The sequence below is a fragment of the Eschrichtius robustus genome, chromosome X (genome assembly GCF_028021215.1).
Source record: "Eschrichtius robustus isolate mEscRob2 chromosome X, mEscRob2.pri, whole genome shotgun sequence".
NCBI classification, from domain to species: Eukaryota; Metazoa; Chordata; class Mammalia; order Artiodactyla; family Eschrichtiidae; genus Eschrichtius; species Eschrichtius robustus.
In genome coordinates this window covers 89,658,377-89,675,075 of record NC_090845.1, presented here as the reverse complement: position 1 = coordinate 89,675,075, position 16,699 = coordinate 89,658,377, and the positions used below count along the sequence as shown (strand labels likewise).

At 41.2% G+C, this 16,699-nt stretch overlaps 1 protein-coding gene across 7 annotated transcripts in view; it reads left to right on the top strand.

The window, feature by feature from the left end:
- Window positions 1-16,699, top strand: part of TRMT2B (tRNA methyltransferase 2 homolog B) — a 122,142-nt gene that overhangs the window by 35,978 nt on the left and 69,465 nt on the right. The gene's annotated exons all lie outside the window — the stretch shown is intronic.

Genomic DNA, 16,699 nt, shown 5'->3' with positions numbered 1-16,699 from the left:
TTGTTAAGGCTGAAGTGTCAGTAATTTCCAGGTCTGGCATATTGCTACATCGCTGACCCTGAGAGCATTACCAGGGAAACCAATCTTTGGATCCTGAGCAGGAAGAATATAGTGGACCTCCTACCTGAGGTAGATTTATAACCTTAGTTTTCACGTTTGCTGCCTCTCTTTTGTGTTTGCCTGGTTATGACCACTCCTTGGCCCTGGATCCAGACTGTTCCTTCTTTTTGCTGTCAGCCTATCATAGCTCCCTTGATCCTAGTTTACAGTCTGTCTCCTCTGTCTAGCTCTGCCTGTGGTGGGGTGACAACTGAGCTTTTCTCCGCATCTGGTCATAATTTCACATTGACTGGGGTTTCTGTATTTGCCTGGAGATTTTACTAGATGTGTTCTGCATTCATGAGGTAGCCAAGGATTAGAACTAGAAACAAGTCTAGCTTTTTTAAAAAGCAGAGTAAGCTATGAAATGATTGCAGAGTGACTGTGTGATCTCAGTAGAGATTCATTCCTTTGGGTTTTCTAGGCTTTGAGGCTTCCAGAACAGCTTTTAAAAATGTGGTTACCCTTAGGAGCAATACCACCAATTAGCTCTCACCTGTGGAGGGAGAAGTGGTTGTAGTAGAGACCCTATGGGAAAGGAGAGCTTCAAAGAAGAAACTGAATACCTATAATTGGGCTGTGTAGTATGGGTATTGAAACTGACATTCTCTAGTCATGATTTCTTCAACTCTGGAATTGTTCTTGGATCCGTGCCCAACAATTAAATTATGTTTTGAATCTTAACAGACTAAGGACGTGTAACTTAGTGAGCACTGTCTGATTTACAAACTGGTATCAGGTCAGCTAGTGTTTTTAATTTTTCTCAATCCTAAATACCTCTAGAGAAGCCACTTTCTCAGAAAAATATGGCTCTTAAAGCTACTATATAAATATCCATATAAAAATATTAGAAGGAAATAATCTAAAATGACAAAAAAATGTTGATTAATGGTAGTCAGATAAGTTTTATTCCCATTTCCCTATGTTTTCATTTTATGTAAATAATATTATATATTTGTATATTATATACATTATGTTTCCATTTCCCTATTTTTTATTTTATATAAATAATATTATATTGTTTTTATAACTGAAAAACCTTAATGTAAAGCATAAATGTAAAGCGACTTTTATGTTCTCCTCCTTTGTTGCCTATATCTGTAAATGGCAATCCCATCTATTAGTTATGTAAACCGGAAGCCGGAGTTATCTTTCTCATTCTCATATCCAACTGCCTGCAAGGTGGATTCCACCTGGATATCTTCTAGGTACTCTGAACTCAACATATCTAATGTTGCATGCTTCACATCTTTCCCCCAAACCTGTTCTTGCTCCTATATTTCCAATCTTGATGAATATACCCATCTACTTGGTCACTCAAGCCAGAAGCCTGGGAATTATATCTGAGTCCTTCTTTTCCTATACCGTCTGCCCACATGCAGTGTATCACCAAGTCTCCATCCCTACAGGTTACCATCATCTCTCACCAGATTATTACTGAAAGGGCCATGTTCTTAACTTGTGCTGCTGTCTTCATTCTTGCCCCCATCCATTCTGTTCTCTGCAGCCAGAGTGAGTTTTCTAAAATGCCAGTCTCATTGTGTTTCTCTGGTGCTTGAAATCTGTCTGTTACGGGCTCCTTCTTCCTTTTAAAATTAAGTCTCAGATTCTTCATGAAGCCTCAAAGCCCCTTCATAATCTGGGTAGCCTCATTTTTCTATACACATTGAGTTCCTTTCCTTGAAAAAGATAATTTTTTTCCATTCTGGTCCTTTCTACATTCTGTTTCCTCAGCTGGGAATGTGCTTTTTTCTTTTGGCTAACTCAACTCATTTTTCTATCTTTAACTTAGCTATCCCCTAAGGACTATCTAATGAATAAATGTAGGATTAGCTGTAGGTAATCAGCTTCCTGGTAATTCTGTTAGTGTTACACCTTGTAAGTAAGATGATCTTAGAATTATGCTTTCGTCATTTTTATAATGAAAAGTTTTAAGCATACAAGAAAGTTGAAAGAATAATACAATGAACACCAGTATATCCACCGCCAGGATTCAACAAATGTTAACATTTTGCCATATTTGCTTTATCTGTGTGTGTATCTGTTCTTTGATAAACCATTTGAAAGTAAGAGGTAGACACCATGACACTTCACCTTTAAACGTCTCAGCATACATCTTCTAAGTGTAAGGACATTTTTCTACATAACCATAATACCGTAAGCCCAGCTAAAAAAGAAATTACCAGTACCTCACTGATCTTTACTAGTGTTATCCAGTATCTAGTACAGTGCTTCCCAATGTGTGGTCTGCAGACTGCTTGATGGTTCAGAGGGAGATAAGGAGCTTGTACCAGAGTGTGTATCAGTGCACCACATCCTTCATTGAGGAAGTTTTGTTACCAAAAATATGTCAGCCAGATTAAATAGTGTGCTTAATGACCTGGCTCATTTACATCTGTGGGCTGGCTGAGTAGTACTGCTCTATATTCAGATTTCCCCAGCTGTCCCCTGAAGTCTTTTATGGCCAGTTCACATGTTGCATTTGAGTGTGGTCTCTCTTTAGTGTCTTTTAATCTGGAACAGTCTCCCCACTTTTTGTTAATAGCACTGACTTTTAGAGACCAGGTCTGCCCCACTTATGAATCTTTCTGACTGTTGTGTGTGTGCCCAACCGTCCTAGTTTTCCTGGGACTCTCCTGGTTTAACACTGATCCTGCATCCTGGACAGTCCTCAGTCCTGGGCAAACCAGGATGGTTTGTTTTCTTATGATAGTGTTTAGCTTTCCCTTCCAGCACCTGAGTTTCCCGTAAACTGGAATTTGTTGGGTCTAGAGGCTTGATTAGATTCAGTTTTGATAAGAATGCTTCATAAATAATGCTGTGTGCTTCATGTAGCATCCCATCCAGTGGTGCATAATGGCAGTTGTCCACTCTTAGTAAAGGTGATGGTTAAGGTGGTGGCCCTCAGAACTCTCCATGTAATTTTAATTTTCTCTTCCTAATTAGCAAGAAATCTGGGGTGTTAACTTTGGTACCATGTGACTGTCCTGTTCCCCAATAACCTCTCACCTAAAATTTCAGCATCCATCAGTTCCTGTTTCCTCACTCAGTAATTTGTTTTTCTAATTTTTAAAATATATCTCCTGACTTTGTGATTTACTCAGGGGTTGCAAGATGGTGATTTCCTAATTCTGTCATCCAGTCTATGTTTCTTAGCTGGCATTCTTCCGTAAAGGTGAGCTTTTTCTCATCTATAGGATATGAACCAAAAAGATCATGTAAAGGCCTAATTCTTTCCCCTCGAATACCAATTTTCAAAGCAAGTTGATGTAATAGTTACTTCCAAAAGTAGAGAAGTAGTTTTACTTATTGTTTTGAAAGTCACTTAATTCAATGATTTTTTAATGTAAATTCAGTGCTTTACATTCAGTTCAGCATTTTCTTTGTAATGCTCAAATTTTCTCCAGTTTGGCCAGTGGGAGTCCCTTTAGTCCTTTTGACATGCTTCCATGAGTCTTTGAGCACTTCCTTAGATTCTGACAGAAAATTCCTAGGCTCACTATACATTTCTCTGCCCTAGTCCTGGAATAAGCTATTTCCAAGGAGCCCTGGTTCCTTTTAGTGGAGGATGGATTCTGGATGTTAGAAGCAAAATCTAATAGTACTGTATTCCAATCTGTGAGCTGTAAAACATTACCACAGTGACCAACTTTCCCAATTTACTCTGAATCTGGAACTTTCGGTGCTAAAACCAGGAGCGTCCTAAGCAAACCAGGACAACAAGTTGGTCACCCTAAATTGGTCACATTGTTTTTTTAATTATTATTATTATTTTTAATTTTATTGAAGTATAGTTGATTTACAGTTCCCATTGTTAATACATAGTAATGATTAAGGAAGAATAGTGGAAATTGGGATTGGGACATGTGGACCAGTAGTAGCTAAAGTAGCTATAAATTCTTAGGAAATTTAAGGGTTTATACTAAATGATCTCTTCCAGCTGTAAAATATCTAGGTCTAGGGCAGTGGATCACAAGCCTCAGTGCACATTTGTATCACCTTTAAAAATGCTGATCCCTGGGCCTCAGACATTACAATTTAATTGGTTTAGGGAGGGGCTCAGACATCAGTATTTTTTAAATGCCCACCAGTGATTCTCATGTGCAGCCAAGGCTGAGAACCAGTGGTCCACAGGGGGCTCTGCCTTTCAAAGTGTGGTGCCTGGACCAACAGCATTGGCATCACCTAGGAGCTTGTTAGAAATGCAGACTTTCAGGTTCCACCCTAACTGGATCAGAACCTCTGAGGGTGAGGCCCAGCTATGTGTGTTTTATTTAATGTGCCCTCCAGGTGATTTCTGATGCACACTCAAGTTTGAGAACCACTGGTTTAGAGTGACAGTTCTCAGCCTTGGTTGTGTCAACTGAAATAAAAACACATAACGTGAGAGCTGTGAGTTCAGTTTTTTTTGGGGACTTAACTGAGGACTAAAGCCCGGGAGACAGCCTATCAGAGAGCTCTGAGGAACTGCTCCAAAGAGGTAAAGGGGGAGGTCAGCATGTATGTGAGTTTGGCGAAGGGGTATGTGCAACCAAGCACACATCCTGGTAGAAGGTTGCTGCTAGTCACGAGGAACAGACATCTTAGCTAATGATTTTAGTGCTTTTCTAAGTATGGGAAGATGCAAGAATCTGGGTTCATAAAAATTTTTCCTGAAAATATGTAACTGAGGGCCTGTTCTGCCTGTTTTCCAAGAGCAGAGTGCTTCATTCTTGATCTTCGCTCTGCATTCCTTTCAGGGTGTACTGTAGGTAGAACTGGATGGTGGGCAACATTCTTTGTTTTACAGTTGCAACATTAGAATCACCTGGGGACCTTTTTTTTTTTTTTGTAGCATTTTTAAGCGATTTTTATTTATTTATTTATTTTAACAATTTCTTTTTTTTTTAAATTTTATTTATTTATTTATTTATTTATGGCTGTGTTGGGTCTTCGTTTCTGTGCGAGGGCTTTCTCTAGCTGCGGCAAGTGGGAGCCACTCTTCATCGCGGTGCGCGGGCCTCTCACTATTGTGGCCTCTCTTGTTGCGGAGCACAGGCTCCAGACACGCAGGCTCAGTAGTTGTGGCTCACGGGCCTAGTTGCTCTGCGGCATGTGGGATCTTCCCAGACCAGGGCTCGAACCCGTGTCCCCTGCATTGGCAGGCAGATTCTCAACCACTGCACCACCAGGGAAGCCCCGCGATTTTTATTTTTAAAAGTATTTTTATTTAAGATATGTATTTTTTTAATGTTTATTTTATATTGGAGTATAGTTGATTTACAGTGTTGTGTTAGTTTCAGGTGTACAGAAAAGTGACTTAGTTATACATATATCCATTCTCTTTCAGATTCTTTTCCCATATAGGTTATTACAGAATATTGAGTAGAGTACCCTGTGCTATACAGTAGGTCCTTGTTGATTATCTAGTTTATATATAGTGGTGTGTATATGTTAATCCCAACCTCCTAGTTTATCCCTCTCCCTCACCTTTTCACCTGGGGACCTTTTAAAACAGAGATTCCTGGATGTCATCCCCTCAGAGATTCTGATTTAATTCACTTTGGGTATGGCCCTAGCATCATTATTTTAAAAGCTCCCTAGATGTCTCTAATGTGTAGGTAAGGATGAGAATCATGGTCTAGGGCTTTTTTCCTCCAAGCCCAGAGTTTGGCTTGGTGAGTAAAAATGCACATGAAGTTGCCGGTAAAAACTAACTAGTTGGATAATACGTAGGTCAAATAGCTTGCTTTTCTGCTTCCTCCTTACCTACATCCATGCAGGGTCTCTGAGCAGTGGTTTGCAGCCCTTTGCAAAGGTTTTCATCCCTTTAAAGTACTGTATTTCCCATTCTTTCTGCAGTTATTTTGGTGGGTGTGGTAGGGAGTGGGGCTTAGATACCATCAGTTACTAGTGATCCTAGACAAGCCTTAAAAGTTGACCCTCATACATGGCAAGAGAAAAGTGAGCTCATTTTAATATTAAAGTAGGACAGTTGTTCTAAGGGTTTGTCCTCAGCCTGCTTCCCACCTGGCTTCTAGAACTGGCTTCTTCACATTAGGCTCATCTTAGAGTTGCTGAACGTCTGAGTGCAAATTTTGCCATTGCCCTTATTGCAGGTGTGGAGTTGCACCTACGGCCGTGCTTCCCAGTCTTGGCTGCACATTGAACTCCTCTAGGAGTTCAAAAAATCCTGGTTTTTTGAAAAATCCTTTTCAAAAAATCCTGGTTCCTGGGACTTGAGCACTACCCCCACATCTTCTAACTTAATTGGTCTGGGATGTGGCCCAAGCATCTGGACTTTTAAAAGATGCCCCGAAGATGATTCTAACGTGCAGCCAGGGTTATGATCCTCCGATTAGGGCTGTGGTTCCCAAACTTGTCTGCACATTAAAATCCCATATGCAGCCAGCCTCGAAAACCACAGGGTTAGGGTATTTGATTGTTTGGAGGCTGGGAGAGAGAATGATTGTCATTTGCTGAGATTCAGGTCTTCCACCCCGTCACTTTTAAAATCACGTTGCCAGTTTATAGTGTACAGGGTCATCATTGTCATTTTTCTAAGAAATATATTTCAAAATGGAATGCCATATAGTCATGAACCAGTTGAAGCTCCCTTAGAGCTCACCAATTAATGCAAGTGTGAAAAGACAGTTGAAATGGAATATAATTATTGTGTCCCAGACTTTAAAAATTTCCATCAGCTGATTTGATTTCATCATTATATGTGTCTGCACATTATAGTTCCCATTGTTTCTCATCAAAGGGGACTAAGTGGCGGGGGGTGGGGGGGCAATGCTGACATCTAGCCCAGAGCCACAAAATGGAGGAACATGTCAGTATCCTCAAGTCCATTCCTAACTGTTAGGGATCCTCAGGGTACACAGAGGGGAGAGGACTTTTCTCTGAGGACCTAAAAAAGGAATTTAAATATATAAAGGTGTTGGGATTCGCTGATTGCGTTTACTGATCACCTTTACTTGTAACCAATCCAAGGAATACCTAAGGAGAAGAGAGGGCTGTTACTTAGCTCTTTAATGGTCTCTCTCCTCCAACTAGACTGTAAGATTTGAGGGAATAAGGGCTGTTCAGTGTTGTATCTCTGTCTAGCACCCAGCGCAGTGACTGAAATGTAGCAGGTGCTCAGAGCGGCAATATAGCATACTGGCCAAGACAACCAGCTTTGGAATCAGGCTGACCCAGCCTTGAATTCTGGCTCCATCACTCTATGCTGTGTGACTTTGGGTGAGTTACTTAACCTCTTAAATCCTCTGTTCCCTGCCCCTCTACCTGTAAAAGAAGGGTAATAATAGTACTTACTTCATGAGATTGTGGTGACCTATTCAACGAAACAGTATTTGTAAAGCACTTTGCAAATTGCCTGGCACATAGTTGGCATGGATTAAGGGGGGAGTTATTCTTGATTATCTGATTATTTGTTGAAGGAATAAATGGATGTTGTAGCCTGCTTTCCCTTTCTTCTCAAGATTAACGAGTCAAAATAACCTAATCAATTTGGTTTTTGTAAGATTTCAATACTTAATTTCAGGCAAACAAAACCAAACACACATTGGAAAGAGTACCTTCCCTGTTGGTGTGGGTGTTTCTCAGCATTTATGTTACACTCAAATATTACAGCTTCTAGTAAAAAGTTTCAATACAGTTTGAAGAAAAATGACACATAGGAAACAGATAAGGCCATCCTGCTCATTTTGTCACCCTCATAATATTGGTTGCTAAAATAACCCACTTGTCAAATCCCTTTGTACTACTGTGAGAAGTGCTGACGTAAGACATGTTTTCTGGAAATAACCATGATGAGGTGTTCTGAATTAAGGGCTTTGGTACAGAAGTGATAGAGTTCCCTTCTGGGTAGAATAGCTCAGGATCATAAATTGCCCAGACACCTACTGGCTTACCTGTTCCACCTCCTAAAAGGAAACTTGTTTCTAGGGGTGATTTTTTTTAAACTAAACATTCTGTATATAATCACTGCATGGGATCCTGGATTGGATCCTGCACAGAAGAAGGACATTAGTGGAAAAACTGGTGAAATCTGAATGAAGTCTGTAGTTTAGTAAATAGTATTGTGCTAACGTTAATGTCATAGTTTTGATCAATGTACCAGAGTTATATGAGGTGTTAACCTTAGGGGAAGCTGGGTGAAGGGTATATGGGAACTCTTTGTACTATATTTACAACTCTTCTGTAAATCTAAAATTATTTCAAAATACAAAGTTTAAAAAAAAAAACCTACACATAGTCTTTTAAAAACTAAACATACTGATTGGAAGCTAATTCTAGAAAAACCAAGTCTGGGCAGGTGTTGAAGCCAGGACCCCAGAAAGAGAATAGTGCTCACCCAGACACCCAAATATGTGCTAGATGTTTGGCTAACTGTAAGCACTACCAGTGACAAGGTGACAGGGGGTGGGGCTGGGGGAGAGAATTTAGCAATTCCTTTTCAATAAGGAATTTCTGGCAGCCTATCAAAAAACAGTTCCTTTCTCTCCATATAAGCTAGCTAAGTTCAAAACACAGCAGTCCAACTTCAGAGAGGTCCAAATACATGTTTCCTTAAACTCCCATCTTAGAGTTTGGTGGGCTAGGTGTTTTGAAGGAATTTCTCATTGGAGTGCTAAACCTGAAATGATAACGTGCCCTGATCTTGAGAAGGGGAGTGGGAAGAGGAAGAATCCAGTCATTTTAAAGCACCAGCCCCCTTAGCATTCAGTTCTTCTTTATTCCCTGAATTAAATGATCTGCAGAGTTAACTCCTGTGTCACTTAAAAGGCAGGTGCCTCAGTAACCTAGCATGACCAGCACGACAGTTTTAGAAAAGTGTATTATAATAAAAGGTGTGGTGTTTGTGTGGGTGGGTGGAAACTCAAAGGACTGTGGTGCTCTTCATTCTCTTTGGTTCTTTAGGGATGAACTCTTCGATGTGTGTTTTCCGTAGTTCTGATCGGCATGTGTACCTATTTCCTATTTTGCTGTTTTCATGTAACATTATTTCACATTCTGGTTCCCACCTGCACAGTGTGCATAATTGGTATCTTTAATGGCCGTATAACATTCCATTGTATTGAATAGCAGGATAGTTCTTAGGGCTGGGCTCATTTTTCTGAGCAGATATAAAAGGCCTGCTGTCTCTTAGCATCAGAGGTCTATTTTAGCTCCTGGAAGTGGCGACTGGCAGGAGCGTGGGATTGTGTGGGATTCTTGAGTCATCATCGAACAGCACAGTTTGAGCGCTTTGTTAACATCGCTCTGCCCGACACCTGACAGCAGAGCCTCCCGGGCTCCCTGAACCTGAGCCGGGCACTTCAGGGGCACCGAAGTGGAAGTACAAGCCCCCCGACTCCCACGACCCTCAGCTGATACTATCTCCCTGCCAACAGCAGGAAGTTCCTGCTGCTTTCTCTCTTGCCTGGGATAACAACTCCACCTGTGTTTCCCACAGAACTTGATATGGAAGAAAAGGCAAGGAGGAGTGGGAGGGTGGATTATTATAGCTAAAGGAATAAGGCACAGGTCAGGGGCGCCATGGCTGCAGTTCTTTTAGGCACACCTGTGAAAATAAAGTGGGATGGGGGGACGGTTTCAAGTTCTGGAAAGCTGGGTGATAGAGCTCCTGTTCTCTACACCCCTTCCTGTCAGAAATCCAAGTTTGGCCCATCCAATAAAGGGTTTACAGGGGTGAGTGACAAAGCAGTGAGTCCAGGCATGAGCCCTACTCCACCCATATAGCCAATGGTGTTTTATAGTTAAGGATGCTAATTGGCAAAATTCTCCTGAGTGGTGTTGTGTTCGGTGTATTTGGTTAGGTCTTGCCGGTTGCAACTGCCTTGAAAACAAGTGATTTTTAATAGGATACTGGGAGGGAAGAGTGATATTATAAACAACACTGGGATGGCCCAAACACTCAAATCTCCATGGGATTTGTGACTAGGTTAGCTATTCTTGGTCTCCATCTCCAACCCTAAATTACCACAGTTCTCTCTTAACCCTTATGGTGTACTGAATCTCTGACCCATGTTCTGCAGATCATACTGGATACCAACCTTACTGATTGGGCAATACAGGGCAGGTAGAAACAGTATATGAAGAGTAGTAACAAGATTTCAGGAGTAAAAACCATTCAGAGCAGAGGGACCCCTCTACCTATACATATGGAATTCTCTAGTCCAAAAGCCCAGGCCTGTCTTGCAAGACAAAATGGACAAGTACCCGGAGCCACATGGGGCTTGTTGAATGATGGGCCAGGGTCATATGTTCGAAGTGTCTCTGACAGGAGCTAGACTTTAAAAATCCTGGAGGAGGGAGGCCAAGACCTTGACAAGGAGAGAAACTCCAAGGCAACCACTTGCCTGAAAGAAAATTTACCCTCAAGGCTCAAGAAACTCTCGCTGATCTTGGTCCCTGGGCTGCCACGCTAAGACAGATTTGTAAGACCTTTTTGGCAGGTTTAGGATTCTCAAACCTGGGAATCATTGGTTGGCAGTGGTTATACTTACCCTAGCTCCCTATACTATTTGTATTTTAGAATCTAAGACATCTCCCTTTGGGTTGTTCTTTGCAGAAAAGAGGATACTTCTCCCAGAAAGGAGGTATAGCTATCTAATGATCTAAGATCCTCCCCTAATCATAATAATAGTAGCTAACATTTCATGAGCTACTTATTATGTGCCAGGCACTCTGCTAAGCATTTTGCTCTGGATTGTCCCCTTTGATTCTCCCAACAAGCCCGTGAGGTACGTACTCTTATTCCTGTCTTCACTGGGGGAAATTGCTCGGTCACCCAGCTTGATAAGGGGTTTGGAGTATGGTAACACCCTGCAGCAACAAAATTATTCACTCAAAAATAAATAAGAATACACTAATGATGAAAAATCTGAAAGAGAAATTAAAGAAACACTCCCATTTACCATTGCAACAAAAAGAATAAAATACCTAGGAATAGACCTACCTAAGGAGAGAAAAGACCTGTATGCAGAAAACTATAAGACACTGATGAAAGAAATTAAAGATGATACAAACAGATGGAGAGATATACCATGTTCTTGGATTGGAAGAATCAACACTGTGAAAATGACTATAGATTCAATGCAATCCCCATCAAACCACCAATGGCATTTTTCACAGAACTAGAACAAAAAATTTCACAATTTGTATGGAAACACAAAAGACCCCGAATAGCCAAAGCAATCTTGAGAAAGAAAAACGGAGCTGGAGGAATCAGGCTCCTGGACTTTATACTACAAAGCTACAGTAATCAAGACAGTATGGTACTGGCACAAAAACAGAAATATAGATCAATGGAACAGGATAGAAAGCCCAGAGATAAACCCATGCACATTTGGTCACCTTGTCTTTGATAAAGGAGGTAAGAATATACAGTGGAGAAAAGACAGCCTCTTCAATAAGTGGTGCTGGGAAAACTGGACAGCTACATGTAAAAGAATGAAATTAGAACAATCCCTAACACCATACACAAAAATAAACTCAAAATGGATTAAAGACCTAAATGTAAGGCTAGACACTATAAAACTCTCAGAGGAAAACCTAGGCAGAACACTCTGTGGCATAAATCACAGGAAGATCCTTTTGACCCACCTCCTAGAGAAATGGAAATAAAAACAAAAATAAACAAATGGGACCTAATGAAACTTCAAAGCTTTTGCACAGCAAAGGAAACCATAAACAAGATGAAAAGACAACCCTCAGAATGGGAGAATATATTTACAAATGAAGCAGCTGACAAGGGATTAATCTCCAAAATATATAAATAGCTCATGCAGCTCAATATCAAAAAAAACAACCCAATCCAAAAATGGGCTGAAGACCTAAAGAGACATTTCTCCAAAGAAGATAGACAGATTACCAACAAACACATGAAAGGATGCTCAACATCACTAATCATTAGAGAAATGCAAATCAAAACTACAATCAGGTATCACCTCACACCGGTCCGAATGGCCATCATCAAAAAATCTACAAACAGTAAATGCTGGAGAGGGTGTGGAGAAAAGGGAACCCTCTTGCACTGTTGGTGGGAATGTAAATTGATAACAGCCACTATGGAGAACAGTATGGAGGTTCCTTAAAAAACTAAAAATAGAATGACCATACTACCCAGCAATCCCACTACTGGGCATATACCCTGAGAAAACCATAATTCAAAAAGAGTCATGTACCACAATGTTCACTGCAGCTCTATTTACAATAGCCAGGACATGGAAGCAACCTAAGTGTCCATCAACAGATAAATGAATAAAGGAGATGTGGCACATTGTACAGTGGAATATTACTCAGCCATAAAAAGAAACGAAATTGAGTTATTTGTAGTGAGGTGGATGGACCTAGAGTCTGTCATACAGAGTGAAGTAAGTCAGGAAGAGAAAAACAAATACTGTATGCTAACACATATATATGGAATCTAAGGGAAAAAATGGTTCTGAAGAACCTAGGGGCAGAATAGGAATAAAGACACAGATGTAGAGAATGGACTTGAGGACACGGGAAGGGGGAAGGGTAAGCTGGGACGAAGTGAGAGAATAGCGTTGACATATATTCTCTACCAAATGTAAAATAGATAGCTAGTGGGAAGCAGCCGCATAGCACAGGGAGATCAGCTCGGTGCTTTGTGACCACCTAGAGGGGTGGGATAGGGAAGGTGGGAGGGAGACAGAAGAGGGAGGGGATATGGGGATATATGTATACATATAGCTGATTCACTTTGTTATACAGCAGCAACTAAACATTGTAAAGCAATTATACTTAAGTAAAGATGTTAAATAAATAAGAGTATGCTGGCTGTATTGGGGGATATTCTTTAAATTTTTATTTATTATTCATTCATTTTATTATTTATTCATTTTATTATTATTTATTGATTGATTGATTGCTGCGTTGGGTCTTCGTTGCTCCCTGCGGGCTTTCTTTAGTTATGGCGAGCGGGGGCTACTCTTCGTTGAGGTGTGTGGGCTTCTCATTGCAGTGGCTTCTCTTGTTACAGAGCGTGGGCTGTAGGCGTGTGGGCTTCAGTAGTTGTGGCATGCAGGCTTAGTTGCTCCGCAGCATGTGGGATCTTCCCGGACCAGGGCTGGAACTTGTGTCCCCTACGTTGGCAGGCGGATTCTTAACCACTCTGCCACCAGGGAAGCCCTCTTTAAATATTTTTGGTTGATAGATTTTATGTAGGAAAATTTGGTTGACACCCAGGAACACATATATTGTACAAAGGGAAGTATGCCGATATACTGAAATTCAGTTTTGTCAGAGGTCGTTGCAACCTAAATTCTCCACCCTGCCCATATTCATAGATAGCATTCTCACACCCTTTTAGCCATACTTTTCCTTCTCTCTTGGCTGAGAAAGTATGCCTGCCTCATAGACATACATGCCATAAAGAGAAATGTGGGTGGTCCAATTTTCTGAAGAACCTTGGTTTGTTGAATTATAGTCTCCTGCCTGATAAAACTGTTCTTCAGTAGAGATATTTGCTGCGTCCCTGGGTGAGAATGATTGTCAGTAGAATTCTCCAGTGATATTTATTGGGCAATTTGGAGGAAAGTAGGTGGGTCAAGAGTGGCCAGAGAAGCCCCAGAGAGGGTGTAGTACATTGGGGCAGGGAAGATAGCACACTGGCTTGGGCATGCAGGAGATCTGGATTTTAGGAGCATGTCTGTCAGTGATCAGCTCTACAGTCACGGGCAAGTCACTTAACCTCTCTGTACCAAATTCCTAATCTGTATAACAGCTGGGGTTGGACTAGAGGTTCTGTAAGGTTCCTTCCAGCTCCATGACTAATAAGCTGAGCCTTAGTCAGAATCCTGTCAAAGACCCACAAAGTGCCTGGGGTGATCCTCTTGGACATGAGGCCATATGCAATGCATAATAGCAAATGCTGCAGTCTTTGACAGTGTCAGGCCCTCCAGATGGTGTTGTGAGACTGATCCTTATGTGCCAGGTTTCTCTCTCTCAGAAACAATTATAGGCTAGTTGGTTTATACTGCCTGGTGAGACCATATAGGGTAGGAGTTAAGAGCATGAGTTATGGAGTTGGAGCTTAGTTTGAAAACCAGTTCTGCCATTTCCTAATGGGTGCCCTGGGACAAATGATTTGACCTCTCTGAACATCAGTTTCTGCCTCTGTTAAGATGATGATAATAGAACCGACCTCATAGGCTTGTGACGATGCAAGGCAGTAATGTATGTAAACCATTTAGCCCAGCGTCCTGCAGAATGGAAGTGCTCATTCACCCGTGTCTGCCACTACCATGGGTGTGCTTATTGCTGTCAATGTAGTTCTCCTGACATGGGCGTGGTGAAGCTTCAGCATTTTTCCTGGGTATAGCTTTCTCTTTCTGGGTAGAGTGTGAGAAAAGCATAAGCAGATCTTTCTGGCCTAAAGTAGCTCTAGAGTCAGATCTGGATTTGGTTCCCTGCTCTGCATCTTACAGGCTGTGGGACCTTGGATAAGTTATTTAACTTCCCTACCCCTTAGTTTCTTCATCTGTAAAATGCAGGCAGGTATACTGCCTACCCCCAAGGTTTTTGTGAATAAGATAATGAACGTGAAGAGCTTAGTGCTGCATCTGACATCCAGAAGGCACTCAGTAAATGGGGGCTGTGGTATTGATGGTGAAAGTAACAGCTGAACTAATAGTGAAGAATGATTACCACCACTACCACTGCCCTCCTTGGGATGGAGAGTTGAATGTGTTTAAGCTCGTATGGTTTTTGCATACCTAACCTAAGTGTTAGGAGAGACAGCAATTGCTATTCCTGAAGGGACAGCAAAAGAATTGTTGCTAGGCTTCTCAGACAGTGGTAGGGAATTTAAAACTGAGTTGTTTTCAGAGGCGTGATTGAAAATGATTCAGCAGAGCATAATTCTCAGCAGAACAGTTTTATTTATTTATGCCAGTCCCCTTCCACCCAAGAACATAGGGGGAAAATGTAATTCTAGACTGACCCTGTACTTCTAAGGCTCAACTGCAGTTGGTCACCCACAACATGTTGTTCACAAACTTCATCAGGAGCATCTGGGTACAAAGACGTCAAGGCTCTGATCTTCTTTGCCAACGTCGTCTTCACTCTCAAACGGATGCCCCCTAACTGTTCTTGAGCCTCTCGGTGGGGATAAGATTCATTTGATGGCTCGAATGTCGATGTACAGGCACAATGGGAGTTCTCAGGGATATTATGTTAGAGTAGGTGGAGTTGTAGGGGGACTGTAGAGGTACTAACAAACAGAAATTGAAAAACTGAATAATCCTAATGGTTCTGTAGATGAACCCATTTACTAAAGGAGGGATATGAGATGTTTCTTTTGACTTCCCTTCCTTTTCCTCTTCAGCGCTCTGTTAAAAGTCTAAAAAGAGAAAGAAAATAGGTAGTCACTGCAAGCAAAGCTAAGCACCAGGCTTCCTGTCCATCCAGGTGAGGAGGGTGTTAGCTACTTTCCAAGGTCCCCGGTGTCTTCTCTCTTTTTTGCCCTTGGTTCTGAGGTTATAGAAATGAAAAATGGATTTCAATATTGGACAGAGATTTAAGGGTAGATTCTGACATCTAGAAAGACACTTCCTCCCCTCTTCTGCCAGATTCCCTCCACTCACCTCTCATCCTCCTTCCCAGAGCAGTACCTCTCTCCTCCTCAATGTTCCTATCTAGGGCCCTCTGTGTAGGTGTAACAACCCAAGGCTCTGGGGTAGCCTGAAGGGCCAGATCCTTTGGAGAGCAGAAGTGACATTATAATATTAACAGTTTACCGTCGTGGAGACTGGGGCCAAGGAACACTGAGATGGAGGAGACGTTAACAACAATGGGCCTTTAAGTCCTCACAGATTTTTTTAGTGCCTTTAGTATATTGGGAGAAATCATATATGACTATTAAAAAAATGTCCAATAATACACAAATCCAAAGAAAGGTACCTCGGCTCTTCTCAAAATCACTTAGAATCTTACCCCTAGAGTAAACCACTGCTTGTGTTTGGTGATTCCCCTCCAGGTATTCTATGCATGTATACACATCATGCTATATGTGCTGTGCTCTCAATTGCCATTTTCTCTAACAAAACTTTGGGTTGTGGAAAACTTTCCATGTCAGTAAATATAAGTCAACATTAGCCCTTTAAAGGTCTGCATAGTATTCCATTGTGTGGGTGCACCATAATTCATTTAGCCATTCACTATTGTTAGGCATTTAGCTTGTTTCCAATTTTTAGCTGTTATACACAATGCTATGATTAAGCAACCATGAGCATCCTTTTTGTGCACTTGTGTACATCTTTGGCTTCAGTTTAAGACATGAGATGATTGGCTCATAGGGTTTCCACAATTTTAAAGTTCTCGATATATATCTATTGAGAGAGAGAGGGAGAGTAGGAGGGAGACATACAACCAAACTACTCTCCCTAAAGGTTGTACCAATTTGTACTTCCACCACTGGAAATCATAACCTTTAAGATAACCCTATAGACATCCAAACAAAGATCTTGGGGCATCATACTGGATGGCCAGATGATCCCCAAGCACTTCATCTACATTTCTTTCTTCTGACCACCAACCATAGTATGAGAAAAGAGTTTTGGACTCAAAATAGGAATACTGTTTT